This window comes from Lonchura striata, chromosome 6 (assembly GCF_050655825.1).
Source record: "Lonchura striata isolate lonStrDom1 chromosome 6, ASM5065582v1, whole genome shotgun sequence".
NCBI classification, from domain to species: domain Eukaryota; kingdom Metazoa; phylum Chordata; class Aves; order Passeriformes; family Estrildidae; genus Lonchura; species Lonchura striata.
The window spans coordinates 23,592,659-23,607,025 of record NC_140708.1 but is presented as its reverse complement, the minus strand read 5'-3'; the positions used below and the strand labels follow the sequence as shown (position 1 = coordinate 23,607,025).

At 42.4% G+C, this 14,367-nt stretch overlaps 1 protein-coding gene across 4 annotated transcripts in view; it reads right to left on the bottom strand.

Moving 5' to 3' along the window:
- Nucleotides 1-14,367, bottom strand: part of C6H10orf71 (chromosome 6 C10orf71 homolog) — a 72,894-nt gene that overhangs the window by 30,278 nt on the left and 28,249 nt on the right. Inside the window, exon 1 of one of the 4 annotated variants that reach the window (XM_031505251.2) lies at nt 837-1,022. The exons of the other annotated variants lie outside the window; for them this stretch is intronic. The gene's annotated coding sequence lies outside the window, so the exon portion shown is untranslated. Of the gene's footprint in view, nt 1-836; nt 1,023-14,367 lie in introns of those variants that run through there. 4 annotated transcript variants of the gene reach the window in all.

The following is a 14,367-nucleotide window of genomic DNA, read 5'->3' as shown; positions in this document are numbered from 1 at the left end:
CCTGGAGGTTAACAGACACCTCTGGGATGCCTGACATGCCCTTCTTCCTGTAAGGAAGAATCACAAGCTCAGAACACCTAGCAGACAAGAGAGGAAGCCTTCCTGAGCGGCTTAGCCCAGGCACCAAGTGCTGAGACAGCTGAAGAGAGGTGGCAGGACTTTGGCCCTAGAAAAGGGACAGAAACCCAGCAATGACTGAGATCCCCTGAGCAAGGAAAAACAAATGAAATACATACCAGAGGATATTTAAAGTGAACAGGGATAATGAGAAAATCTTAAACATTTAAGAAAATAATAAAGGGAAAACTAGGAGCAGCGGTACAAGGAAAGTCTGTTTTTCCTCTAAAATTTGCAGGTCTGGTCCTATATCTGTATATTAATTGTGAATTTTCCAGCAAGACATACAAGTAGATTAAGATTGCATAGGATCCAATCAAAAGCACCTAAACAAATTAAGTATTCTCCTCTAAGTGACTTCCCTCCAACCTTCCAAAGCAAACCATGCTGAGCTGTCACCCTGATGGAGAAGCCCCATGCACAGCCCTGTCGTGCCTATGGTGCTGGGCATGTACCACAGCCCGACCAGCCTTTGCCCTAAGCTTTTGCCCCAAGACCTGAGTGTCATTCCTGACCTCTGCAATGCATCAGGATTTCAGAGCTAGGCTGGAAAGAGGGACAGAGGTGGTGGACACTGAAACTGCTGGCAAATTTGAGCAAGACAGGGTGCCAGCCCTCACCAGTAAAAAGTTCATATATGCAAAGCAGGTTGTATTTCATTTAATTAACGGTCAGAAAACAGAATTTCATGCAGAAAGAAGAACTAAAGAGACACATACCCAGTTACCTGCAGAGAGAAATCTGCCTGTACCAACGCTGTCCTTCCCTCGCCGTGACTGGGACAGTGTGAGTTGGCCTGAAGTGAGCCAGGGGTGCTGAGTGCTGCTGGCAGTGACACCCCAGGGCTGACACCAAACCCACCTCCCCCTGCCCCAGGCTGCCAGCACTATGGGTGCTGCATCACGACCTCACAGCTCCCCTAACACAATTAAGTGCCTAAAGGGACTTCTGGGCAGAGCCCCTGCTGCTGACAGCAGTGACAAGCAAACACTGCCTTTGCCTAAAAAGATAGGTGCTCTTTTCCAATTAAATGAGTCTTGAAGTCTGTTTCCTTTCACTGCTTATTTGTCAGCCCTGTAAAAAGTGCATGTGCTCAGCTCTCAGTGTGCTGAGTACAAGGATTGGAGGACAGAGGAGAGGGTGGCCATGGCTTGACCCTGCTTCAGCAGCTCTCTGCCTGGAAGCAGTGAGGGGAGTGAGTAGTTATGGTTCAACTCTTCATTGAGTGAAAAATTCACCTTCTTCTTCTCCAGAAGAAGTCCAGCAAAGGGTTAGGGTGATGCAATCTGCCTCTGCCCAGCCCCTGGCAAAGACAACACCAAGCAAACACTCTTACCTCCACCAAGAGTCAGGGAGCTCAGGTATCAAGTGAAGGCTCACACAACAGCACTGGAGCTGAGGGTCTTTCTGATGCAAGAAAATACTCTGTATTTCTTTACACTTCTACTCTGTGGATTTTCTTTAATCTGCTCTTACAACTGCTTTGCGGTGACAGCAATCACTATAGACTATTCAGAATGGATTTATGTGGGGACACAATACTATTCTTGGTCCTTTTCCCAGTCTTCTGTGTGCCTTTCTAACCGCTGAGCGTGAAGCAGATATTTTGGAGGCATGAATGTAGCCCACCAGCGTGGAGACACACATCCCAGAGCCAGCACAGCAACACTGTGCTGAGAAAAGCATTTTGGAAAATCCTGCTCCTTATAGCTCTCTGCCAAGGCAGCCTCTGCAGGCTGCCCCAGGAGTGTGTGCTACATCCACAGCAGAGCCAAGGTCTCAGTAATTGCTCCTGCTGTGTGTAGAATACACCATTCAGTTTAGCTTCTTCTTAACTACTCCCATTCTTTCTACCTGATATTAATCATAGCAACTACCCTTAACAAAACCCTGCTTTCCTCCCAGTTTTTGCCTGTTTTTTGCCAAAACCCCACAGAGAGGGAGTCCTGATCTTGTACCCATTAATTACATTGTGCATTCAGTGTAAACTGTACCACTAATGCAGGATGAGTCCTAGAAGTGCCTAAACACAGGGATGATGGAATGAGTCCAATGAGAAAAGGTACCTACAACCTAGGTTGGCAGTGGTAAGTCAAGGCTCTATGCCACAATCACTACAAGGTGCAGTGTCAGACTTTGATGATGCAGCTCAGAGGTTCAAATGAAACTGATGGGGCATTTCTAGGACTGCATCTGAGTTCTGCAAGTATTTGTAGAATTATGAAGGTATGGTTTAGATTGCACTGAACTGAACTCATCCCACCAAATTCCTTTCTGCTTGCTGCTGCTGGGTTTTGGGTTACCCAGCTAAGACAGATGACATACAAGTCACTTAAGGGCTGAGATGCCTCCTTACCAAGTGGATTTTGCAGTGTGCTGTGCTGGGAGGTGTGATGAAGAGACCTCAGCCTGGCACTCAGCACCCTCCCTGGGCACTGGAAGGTATCCCAAGCTCAGCAGTGCTTGCAGTACTATTCAGGGGGAATTGTGCTGTGTCCCAGGGGTCATGGCAGCTCAGGTGTGATGTTCACAGGTGTCTGCAGAGACACAAAACTGACTGCTGGAGTACCACAGGCTGGACAGACCTCAGCCTACAGACACATCATGGCAAGACACCTGGGAAAACCTTCTGCAAGAAGTTCTCGCATATCTGTTATGTTGTTAATCATTGTATCCCAAGCACGATCTCTTTGCCTCGAAGTCAGAAATGCCTTCCATTGTGGAGTTAATTCACAATCTTAACAACACTAGAAGGCAGGTTTTTGTGGTCAAATATATTGCCACATTAATAATTTCAGAATATTACATGAAGCACAAAAAGAAAAGAAGTGAATAAATTAACAGAAGAAGCCTGCATGGCTCACTAGAGAATTAAAGTGCCATTTTATTACACACACCTCAGAGTTAAAGTTTTAATTTTCTTTTAAAAGATCTCAATATATAATTTTCATCTTCCATATTCAAAAATACTTAGAGAGAATGATTTGTTCTTTTGTTGTAATCCACAGGACAAATATAGCTACAGTCAAGTGATGCTGACCAAATCTCTGCAATTTCTCTGTGATAACAGAAGTGTTCTTAGTTTTTGTATTCATTATTGCTCTAATAAGGAACTTTTCTCCAAGGATCCTGATATTCTTTAAATACAAATGAATGAGACTTTCCCAATCCCTTGTGAACTGCTCTGCAGTCTTGTTTTACAAACAGATTAACAAGCAGAACACTGGGGCAGAGAGGTGTTACTGGCCTTATTTCCACAGGAACTGACTTTGAAACAGTTCCTAGTCAGTGATTTGGCTCAGGTCAAATCTCTAACTCCTAAGTTGGAGGCAGCTCCAAGAATGATTCTCAGTGCCCTGCTTGGGACAAGCCTCCCTGTCCAGATGCATGGCTGCATACATTCTTACAGTACAAACACAGCAAGGACTGCCACTTGTGGGTTTCACTTGCTCTGCTGAGCCGGCACTGAGGAGCTTTTAAAAGTGGAAAGGCATTCAGAGGCATCTTTTTCTTTTACAAGCTGCAGACATTTGCCTCTTAGTGAAGAAGGTCATCAACCAGGCACAGAGATCTCTGTGAATATCACTGCAGCAGTTTCCAAATGGCTCCTGGATGCAGCAGCTCTCCTCACTGCCTTATATTGCAGACCAGCAGAGTTATATTTGGAGACAGATATCAGGATTATGTTCCCAAGAGCCTCTGATGGAGTAAGTTCAGAGTGTGGTGTCATGATGGACGTGCACACATGTGCCCTAGCAGAGTAGAGGTCAGCCATCATTCATGAATATGTGGAGACCACTTACAGTCCAGTTACAGCATATGCTAGTAACACGTGTTCCCCACACACCCTGTTTTCTCCCCAGTAAGCTGCTATATTTTTAATGTCTCCATTAGCTTTTGGAACAACTGACAGCTTTAAGCTTTTCCCTGCAATGAGCTCCAATGTGGAAACATCATGCAGCTTTCAATCACAAGCCAAATGGCTAAAGATTTTAAGAGGAGATTCCAATACCAGAATAGGAAGCCTGCCCAGTCAACCCTACACCTTTAATATAATTATTCTTTATTATGACCAACTATAAATGCACCTGATTCATGCAGTACTATTTGTCTTCAGAAATGCCCTTACTGAAATTGCAGGTGAGTGTCTGTGATTCTGTCTTTAGTGTGCCTCTACCTAAAGTGAAGTTGCTGGCCCTCATGCTTCTGTGAGGAGACAGAAGATCCAGCATTTAATGCAGCAACACCAACTTATGCCCAAAACATATCAATGCTTATGTTTGTTTCAACACAAGAAATTATTCTTTTGTTTAAAGGGAGAAAAGTGCCATTAAATGGTTTCTACATGAGGCTATGAGTCCTCAGTCCCCCCCAAAACCATGAGTTATGTTTACAGCTGCTGAAGAAAAATCTAGCTGGTGCAAAGATTCAAAGTGGCAATCAAATAAAATACTATAAAGCATCTGCTGTCTGTCCCACCAGCTATGAAAGAGTCAATGCTCAGGTATGAGATAAAATCATGTCTCTCTAAGAGGAATGGGATTTTCTCTGGGAGCAGTAAATTAACCAAGGCTCTTAATTTAAACATCACTGAAAAATATGCCTTTTACTATCAAAAGTTGGCTCAGTTTTAGTGGAAATATCCAGATATGGAAAGGCATTAAGCTGTCCCCTTTCAGGTAGTTCAGTTGGCAGAGATACGAGGAATAGAAAGAGGTAAAATCACACTTCTGTCACTAAAGGAAGCACACTTTGAACAGCAATTTAATTCAATTTAGAAAACTATTGTGTTAAAGCAGATCCATCCCTTGGTATGATCCCTTTGATTTAGCTTTACAGCAGTATTTTGACTAAGAGGCTACTGACTGAAGAAAGAGCAGAGCAGGTCCTGAAGCTGCTCCAAGCCAGTGAGGTGTTAGTGCCCAGCAGTTTTCTGGCTTAACCTTAATGCCCCATCTCCCCTCTCTGGCTCTTGCTGGCCTCTTTGGATGACCCAGGTATCACTCTGAAGAAACAGAGCAGACTGAAAGTCCTCCTGATAAGAATTTAAACTAAACTTTATCTTTCTGGCAGAACTGAGTTAGGAAGAAACCACACATAATTATGTTGGCAGCCAAGGGAAGACTATAAGCCCCTGGAAACCAGGTAAGGGAGATATTTGTCTGGTAAGCTGTGGTTGGCTGACAGTGATAAGAGGTCTTACCAATTTTAATCTTAAATAATAGTTGCATTTAGAGTAAGAAGTGCATTTAAACTGATCATTTTAATGCTGTGGTATTGTCAGTTGCAACACTAAAGGCAACTCTGGTGACATGAAACCTCAGGGAAGTTATCTCCCTGTTTCTGTTATATTCCTCTCTAGAAGGTGTCCTGGTGTCCTGGCTTGGGCACAGCCCAGCCAGGAGCTGTGCTCCCTATATCCTCCATGTGCCACACATTCCTGGGGTGCAGACCAGTCACTCTGTCAGGATATGATTCTGATGCCACTTTCAGTTCACGTGAAGCTTTTTTTTAAGTTCACTTTTTGCAGATGAGCAAGGAGACAGCATCCCTCATTTCCTTGGCTGCTCCTCTACCCCATCTACTCTCATGATTTCTGAAATGATAACACATCCTCTTGTTTTCTCCCACGTTGGGGCAAACAAGTTAGTTATCAACAACTTTTCAGCAGGAGCACTTTGGACAAACACCTGTCAGCTGTTGACAATCTGCTTTGGTAGGTTACCAGTCACCCTTACACTCCCATTCAACAAATTAATGCAAAATGTGAAGTAAACCAGCACAAGAGCATTAGGAAAACCAGCTCACCGATATGAATCTTCAAGAAACTCCTGCTACACAGAAATGTTCTGGCAAAAAATTCCACACAGGAAAGTCTTTCCCCTGTGAGATCACAGAAGTCAAGAAAATAGGCCATGAATCCCATAAGTCAGGACACCCACGCACAAAAAGTCTCTATTCAGGCAATCAGGCAAGCAGAAAAAGAAATGGTATTTAAACACATAGGTGGAGGTAGAGATTTTGATCTTTACAATACTACACAGCTGGAGAAACCTTGGGACCACTGAGTGAAGTCCTGACCATCAGTATCCAACCTCTCTCCTGGATGATTCTCCCAACACCAGCAGCAGTCAGAGACCTTGATGATACCATTACATTCCTGCATTTACTGAATTGCTTCAGCTTTCAAGCAAATATACAGTACCATAAATGCTTGACTTAAGGATAGAATTGTGAGTTTAGCTCCCATGTGACTTGGTGACTTCCTAAAGAAAAGTGCTCTGTGAGGACAGCCCTCTTGGAGAAGGGGCAGGCTGGGGTCACGCAGGAGGAAATGCTGCAGGGGCTCCAGGGGTGGCACCTCCAGCTCCCCACTCCATGGGTCATGGGGATGGTGCTCTGCAATCAAGCCACTTGTTCCTCTCTTGAACTTAGACCCTGCAGGCAATGACAGAGCAAGCCATCCCACAGCATTTCTTTATTTTCACGGGCACACTCCAAAGTCCTATTTTCAAAAACAGTGTGAGCACTTATGAGAGTTAAGTCCCAATGAAAATTACTTTTTGCAAGTGGTGCTGAATCTATTTTGCACTTTCACAGTTGTATATTGACCTCTCTTGTGCAGTATAGCTGGTAAATCCTTTTATCCAGCTGCTGACAGCCTCTCAGCTGAGCACAGCTCTTCAGGCTCCTAGAAAACATCCATTTCTAAACATGAAAAAGCCAAAACTCTCCAGATCTTGTGACAGCAAAAGACCAGCTCTGAGGAGGAGTTTAAGCAAGAAACTCTGCAGCTTTTTTGCTGCCAAGTTTTCCATTATTTTTATGGCTTAGAAAGGGGAAGGTGCTGGCAAGATTCCATGTCAGTCTTTCAGAGGGTCTAATCTTCTCTAGCATCCTTCCACAGGAAGATACCCAGATTATCTACAGTCCAACTCATTTAAGCCTTCACAAGTCGCAGTGAGTCCAGGAGGCAAAACACACCAGAGGGTAACAAAAGCACTGTCCTCTAAGTCTTCACTACTGGGGATTTCAGAGGGAAATATGAGATGCATCTAGTCCATTGTGACAGGAGAAGACACTGGGAAGGGCAGGGTATGCCCTTCTCCTGAGGGGAAAATAAAGAGAGAAAGCAGGCATTTTTTTGGAAGATTGACAGACTAGAAATTTCTTCTCTAATACTAAGGAGTTCAAGAAAGATTTTATGTATGCTCAAAGGAATGAACAAATCTTTGTAAATGCTGATAGACTGTAAATAAATAAATGAAATATTAATCATTGTTTCCATCAAACTCTAGGAGAAATCCAGCTTTGCATTATTTGGATAAGGCTCTGTCACTAGTTCAGCCTTGCCATTTTTAGAAATTATTAGAGTTTTATAGCAGGTCTGAAATTCTATGCCAGTGAGACTGTGATTTTAATGCATATTAATGGCAGAAATGGGGGAGGGGAAAGGAAGTTGGTGTGATTCCCTTATAGAGTACAATACTAAATAAGAAGATTCCAGCTGTGCAACAGGAAAGTTAAAATGGTTTGTTTGGATCATTAATATTGCAATGAAAACTAATTAAACCTGGAGCTACAAGGAGGAGCTCATTAGAGATTTGAATAGAGGCAGCATAACACTCAGCAGCCTCCAGTTTCTTTTATCACACCGAGTGGGATAGCAAGAGTTCACTGAAAAGACGAGGATAGTCTGAAGTGCCAAGGGGATATGGACACCCAGTCCATGGGATGCAACTGCACGAGGTACCTGATTGCCACAGGGCTTCTTTGGAAAATGCTGCATGAGCTTTGTAGCTCTGTAGAATGAGCCAAGCCCCTTTACTTGCTCTCTGCTCAGACTAACATTGCTGCTATGCTATATCTCTGTCCCCTTGTCTGACCTGATATCTGAAACTTAATCTAAAATTTCCTTAGCCTAAGAGCCCTCAAATATGCTTTACAAAATATACCTGCTTGTTTGGCATCAGTCCCTACATGCCCACCCCCAGACATGGTACTTTATAGTCCGCAGTTTAAGTGTGACCCTCAGTTTTGCATTTCCTTTCTCCTTTAACATGTCATGCCCCTTTTGCTGTAGTCAAAGGTGTCCCTGCCCCTGTTCTGTGGCCATCAGCATCCTCCTACAGCTATTTAAATCTTCTCACTTCTGGTACTGTCATTCCCTCCCTCCCCCATGGCCTCCCTACATCCCTACCCCCCTCAAATCCTGCTCCCAGCTTCACACAGAAGCCAGGGACTATACTAACATTTTCCACATTTGTCTCAGAAGTGAATAATGATCAAACTGGGCTTCCCTAAGTCTTGCATCCTTGCAGCTTTAAGTAAATACTGAAACCCCAGCTAAGCTGTTAATTATCCATGGTAAGTGCTGGTAAAAGTGCTTGTATTCCACTCCAGTAGAGGCTGCCAGGGTGAAGGAATGACCTCTTAATGCTGATCAAAAAGAACTTCATGGGTGAGAGTCCTGAAAGAAAAAAGACACTTTGTAATTTTACTGATGTTGTCTAAATGTTGCTGGATTGACATCCTACTGGTGACTTGAGTAATTTAGAAATCTTTCAGTCACAGAGAAAAGAGAATAAGATACTAAAGCAGTGACACACTAAACTGCACACATGTAACTCAGACTAAAATTTTTTCTACATGATTTAGACAAAAAAATGCCAAAGGAACATAATATATGAGGCACTGGAACTGATGAGGCACAGCAAGAAGTTGCCCAGAGAAGTTGGAAGTCCCCCACCCCTGCAAGTGTTCAGGGCTGGTTTGGGCTCTGAGGAACATGGTCTAGTGAAAAGTGCCCCTGCCCTTGAGAGAGGGACTGAAACTAGATGATCTCTAAGGTTCTTTTCAACCCAAACCATTCTATGATGCTACCAAATGAACCCTTGCCTCCCTTAATCACAGTGTTAGACCATGTGAACATGTGGACCACTGAAAAATCTTCCATTTTCAACTCAGAAGTTTTCCATCACTACAGCAGATGCTCACTGAGGGTTTTAGTAGTTTTGTCCATCTTTGGGCATCAGGGAAATAAATTTTGAACAAATCCTTCTGCTGCATCTGCATTCACTTCTAGGTGATAGCCAAAGGACTGGACTGGAAAAGGCAAAACCTCAAAAAAGGAGAAAACAGACAATTAGTACAGAAGATCCCAAGAGATGAGAATGGATCCAAGCAAGTCAAGAGGACATCAGTTCTAGCCCAGCCTGCATTTCAAGTAGATGGTTTTGATTTTCTGCAGCCAAAACATGGACATGTAGATGTGATCTCGTCCTCACTCCTCATTCTGCAAACCCTTGCTTAGCTGAACCCATAAAGAGACTTTGTGTACATGGGCCAGGCTCAGGTGCCAGCAAGCCCACAGAGAAAGTAAGAGCCCAAGAGTGGCAAAAGTGCACTTCAGACTTCCCTTGAATACAGGAGTCCCAACCTAAGCTGATATCCATGTACACTGAACAGATTTATACAAACCCTGCAAAATTCACACCAAGAGATCAGGGCTAATGTTATGTGCACTGCTTCCACCTCTTCCCTGGGGGAGAAATAGATGAGTTTGTCATGATGTCACTTGTGCCTCTTTATAGCAATCCTGAGAACCTACATTCCACTTTCTATTTTACCCTCCCTGATGCTCCCCCTCAACCAAAGCCCTCAACAGCATGGTTTTGGAATGACAAATATCTTCACAGGCTTGAGTGACTGCAGTAACCTCACATTCCCTTTCCTGGTGCAGCTTGCATATCACAAATTCACATAGTTTGAAGTCAGCCCTTGAATACTTCACATGCTGGTTCTGCTGCTTCCCCCTATGGCATCAACACCTTTAAGCAACCCCATGTTGCCCCTGACCTGGTTCATCTGATATGCTTTAGGCTGATAAACAAGGACAGTGCCAAACAAAAGGGAAGGAAATCAAGAAAGATGTTATGGCCGAGCTCTTGATTTCTACAGAGCAGTGAAGAAAAAATTTACATAAGCTGCCATCAGCAGACCACCTTGCATTTGTTGTCCACCACCTAAAGCTTTTAGGGATATCTTCAAATTAATCTAATTAACTAAGGGCTCTCTGTGAGGGGAACCAGGGGTGTAGGAGCCTGCAAGCTCAATAGAGATAGACAATGCAGGGGAATGGCATCTACCAGAACTTGTGGTGCTGCAAGGATTTAGTGAGGAAGGCAGTCTTGTTTCAGATCCCTCCCATAAGATTAATTTGGGCTGTGATGTAGGCAGACGTTAGTACACAGTAAAAGCTGAATGCCTTGGCTGTCACTTGATCAGGCATAGTGATGATTTTACTAGCAAAGTGCCTCTGCACTGAGCTGCTGCTTCTGCTAACTGCCTATCATTAACACTACCTCCGTAGGAAAGACTTCAGGCCTCATCCATCAGAAAAATAATATAGCTTAGATCCTATAAGATTCTAAGATTCTAACTATCTTAAACCATAATGCACATACTTCAATTTCTGTTGAAGGAGTTAAAACAAATTTTTACATCCCTACATCTATATATAAGGGTTTAAAGAAAGAAGGGAGGTAACATATTTAACTCTCTTACTTCAGCTACCTAAATTTGAATTTTAGTGCCATTCTTCCTTTGACTATAAACATCTTTCCACTCAGTTTGGCAGACACAGCCCTTCCATGCACAGATGATATATCTGAACGCCCCTGTCAGAGGCTGAAAGCTTTCAGTTTTCCATAGAGCAAAAGGACTGTTTTCACAGGCAGATAATGTAATCTATTTCGGGGAATCTGCATGGAAATGAATGCTGAATGGTTGTTTAACCTGGTGTTTATGAAGATGTCTAATGACTTTTAGTGCTTTTAGATGTAAAAGAAAAAAATCATATTTCTAATCCCAAATAAGGGACAAGCTTGTTTATGCCTCTCATATTCCATTAAAGATGCAACATTTGCTTTATGTCAAGAGAAGTCCCAGCTTCTTTAATGCCTTCTATAAGTGCAAATATTAGCTGGCACTGAAATGGGATTCAGTTAAGATCTAACGTCATGTCACCAATATTGCTCATGTTATAAAGAAAGTGGCAATTCTTTTGAATAGGAACTGCATGGCTTGTTCAAGTAACTCCACTCTATGTACATTCAAAATTGGCTTCTGACAACAGGATTTCAAAAGTAAAGTGCAACATATTTGTACATGTGAGGAAAAATATAAATGAGCTGTAGGAGAGCAGTTGTCCACTATTCACTAGGCATAGGTGCCCTTGACTAGCAGTCTGACAGCAAAAGCTTCCTTATCACTAAAACAAACACACACACCCAAAACCACAAGCTGAACATTTCTACCCAGAAACTAACCAGGCTTTCTTGTAGAAGTTACATATCTCACATTTCATATCCCCTCTTTTGATGGTTGAATTGACTAGCAAAAGAAAAAAAGAACTCCCTGGATACATCATTTTTTTGCTGTGACAGTGCAATGGATCATTCTGTTCTCTGGTTACAGCACATCATGAGAATGCAATTCAGTGGGTGACCCAGCCAAGAGGGGATAACAGGGACATGAACTACCTGAATTACCACTCTTATGGAGCACTGAATCTACATTTTCACAAAGGAACAGCTGTTTTTCAAGAGTTCATTCCTCATCAAGACATTCAACCTTTCCACACTTACAGCATATTTTCTTTGAAGATTTAGCCTGTTGAAAATCCTGCCTTACACCTGGAACAGGAGAGACAGAAAAAGTTTCTTTTACTCCACTACCTATATTCTTTAGTAGATCATTTGGAGGAAACCGACCATGGTTTCCCTTTAATAAAGTCCAACATGCTTATACAGAATACAGATGGAGAGGAAATGCAAGAATATTGGATGGAAAATGGACATATTTTATCCTTTCCTCTTGCTCTGACTGCATTTTTCTCCTCCTCCACACACACCATCATCAGAGAGTAAGCTTCTAGCCATTTTCAGAGGTTGCTTAGGAACTTTTTAAGTTATCATCATACTCGTTAAAGATATTTTAAGACACAGTTGAGTGTATCAGAATATGCAACAATGACAAAGCCAGGCTGCCTGGCATGTTTTGTTCATGCAGTATGAATACCTACATAGGAAAAATTCCAGCAGTGCTGCCTCAGTAAAGAACTTTATCAACAAATGCCCCTCCAGTAACTGAGATAACCAGAGGACCAGACAATATCATCCAGTGAATACTGGAGCCCCTCATTTAGGATCACCCAGTCCAAAACTCACTTCTCAGAGAGCCAAACTCTCTCACAATTACTTTTTTCATGAGCTTTTTGGGATTGTTTCTTTCTCCTGTAGCATCCCAGTTTCTCTGGCACTTTTATAAGTACTACAATATCTCCAGTGGGACTTACAGTGCTTCAGAAAATATACAACCTATGGGATCTCCTCCTCCAGTTGCTCACTCAGATTTCAGCAATGAAACAAATAATGTAGAGACTGCTTCAGCACTGTCTTTCCTGATGTACACAAGTACATCATTTGAGTACATGTCCCAAGGCTTTTTTCTTTGCCTCCTTGCACTTCTCTGAGTTGGTAACAGAGCCAAGCTATAGTGTCCCTCAAGTAAAATCCAGAAAACATGTTTTTAAAATGTACCATCACCTCTGTAACATAACGCATTACTTTACATGGAAAAGGAAAGAGAGAAGGAGGGGAATAAAAAAGGAGCGAGCCTGGAATGCCGAATGGTTTCCCACAGTATTCCTTAACACCAAGGGAGGAAAGCATTAAATAACTGGTGCAGGCGTGTTTCCCTTTGTTAACACACCCGACATCTGTGATTCTGCTGCTTGCTGCCATGTGGAATCCCTTCCAGTTGTCTCAGCCTCTCAGAGTCCTGACAGAGGGAGTGATGGAGAAAATAGCAAAGGAAGAGCAGCTGTGAGTTTTCAAGCATAGTTTCCATTTGTTCTGGATGCCCATAGCAAAACCACCTTGATTTTTTGGCAGTAGCCAGCCTGAACATGTTTCCTTCAATTTGTTCCATGATGTGACATGACATGTTACTGGAAGGCAGCACATCCACACACACCAGACTGCCTGAGGTTGTCTAATCACCATGGTATCCATCAAACAAAGTGCACAAAATCTTTAAATATTTTTCCAAAAATATTTTTCAATTAGACTCAAGATTTACTTGGTCACACTCTGAAAGAATATATTTGAACCCGAGGACTGGATCTGTGTGATGATGAGCTCTCATCAAGAGCTGTTAATGAATCAAAGGAAATGACCCCTTCGATCTGATCAAGGAACAGTTTCACTCCTGTCTAGCTGAAGTGGCCAACACAGCTCATTGAATCCTGTCAACAGGATGTTGACATGAGTCAGCCAGCAATGTTTGCATGGGTCAGTCTGTAACAGAATATTCTGCTTATATAGGGTGCTTCTTTTTGATTTTTCACTTTGAGACTGCATCCCATTGCACTGAACTGACTACTTTCTTTTCAAATAGTTTAGCTTGCCATTATTGAGAGAGCTTTTCTATATTTGTCTGTCTGATTTGCCCTGCTGAAATTCTTCATTTCACAACATTTAGTTTTTTTAATTTTTAAGAGAATCTCCTTTTTGAACCCACAACTGTCATGGCACCCCATGCTATCCTACACTGTTGCATTGGTCTTTGTTTCATCCTGTTCAGTGCCATCTGAATCCATTTTTTGCCCATAGAATGAATTCCACAGAGAATCAAAGTTGGCCAGGACAGATTTCTTTTGAACCTCAGATGGAATAGAAGGAACAGCATTTTAGTGTGTCTCTAATTACAGCCACCATGACAGTTCATATGTGTAGCAATAAAAATAACCATAAACCTACCTAATCATTAAAGTAAAGCAAACAGCTCCTCTCTGTATCATCATACACAGGTACTGGAGTTGCTAATAAACCAAGAGGAGCACTGAGGCACTGGAGTAGCATCTTTCCTATCTCCACAGTTTCTTAAACAACTTTAGAGGCGTATTTTTATTAAGTATATGAAAGGCAGATGATCTTAAACCTCAAAAAGAGTCTGTATAATAATTGTGTGCTCTTCTAATGCTCTCCAAAGACCTATTCAGAGTCCATTCTGAAAGACAATAATATATCAAGAACTTCTGCAAACTTCCTCCTAATGAACACATGCCAATTTGAGACCAAGAATTCTGGCCTCGGAGGACAAAATAACCACTGCACTTAGTCTCTGGGTGTTTTGCTACTTTATTTCAGAGTGATTCAAAATCTAATTAAATTTCTAAACTCTAAT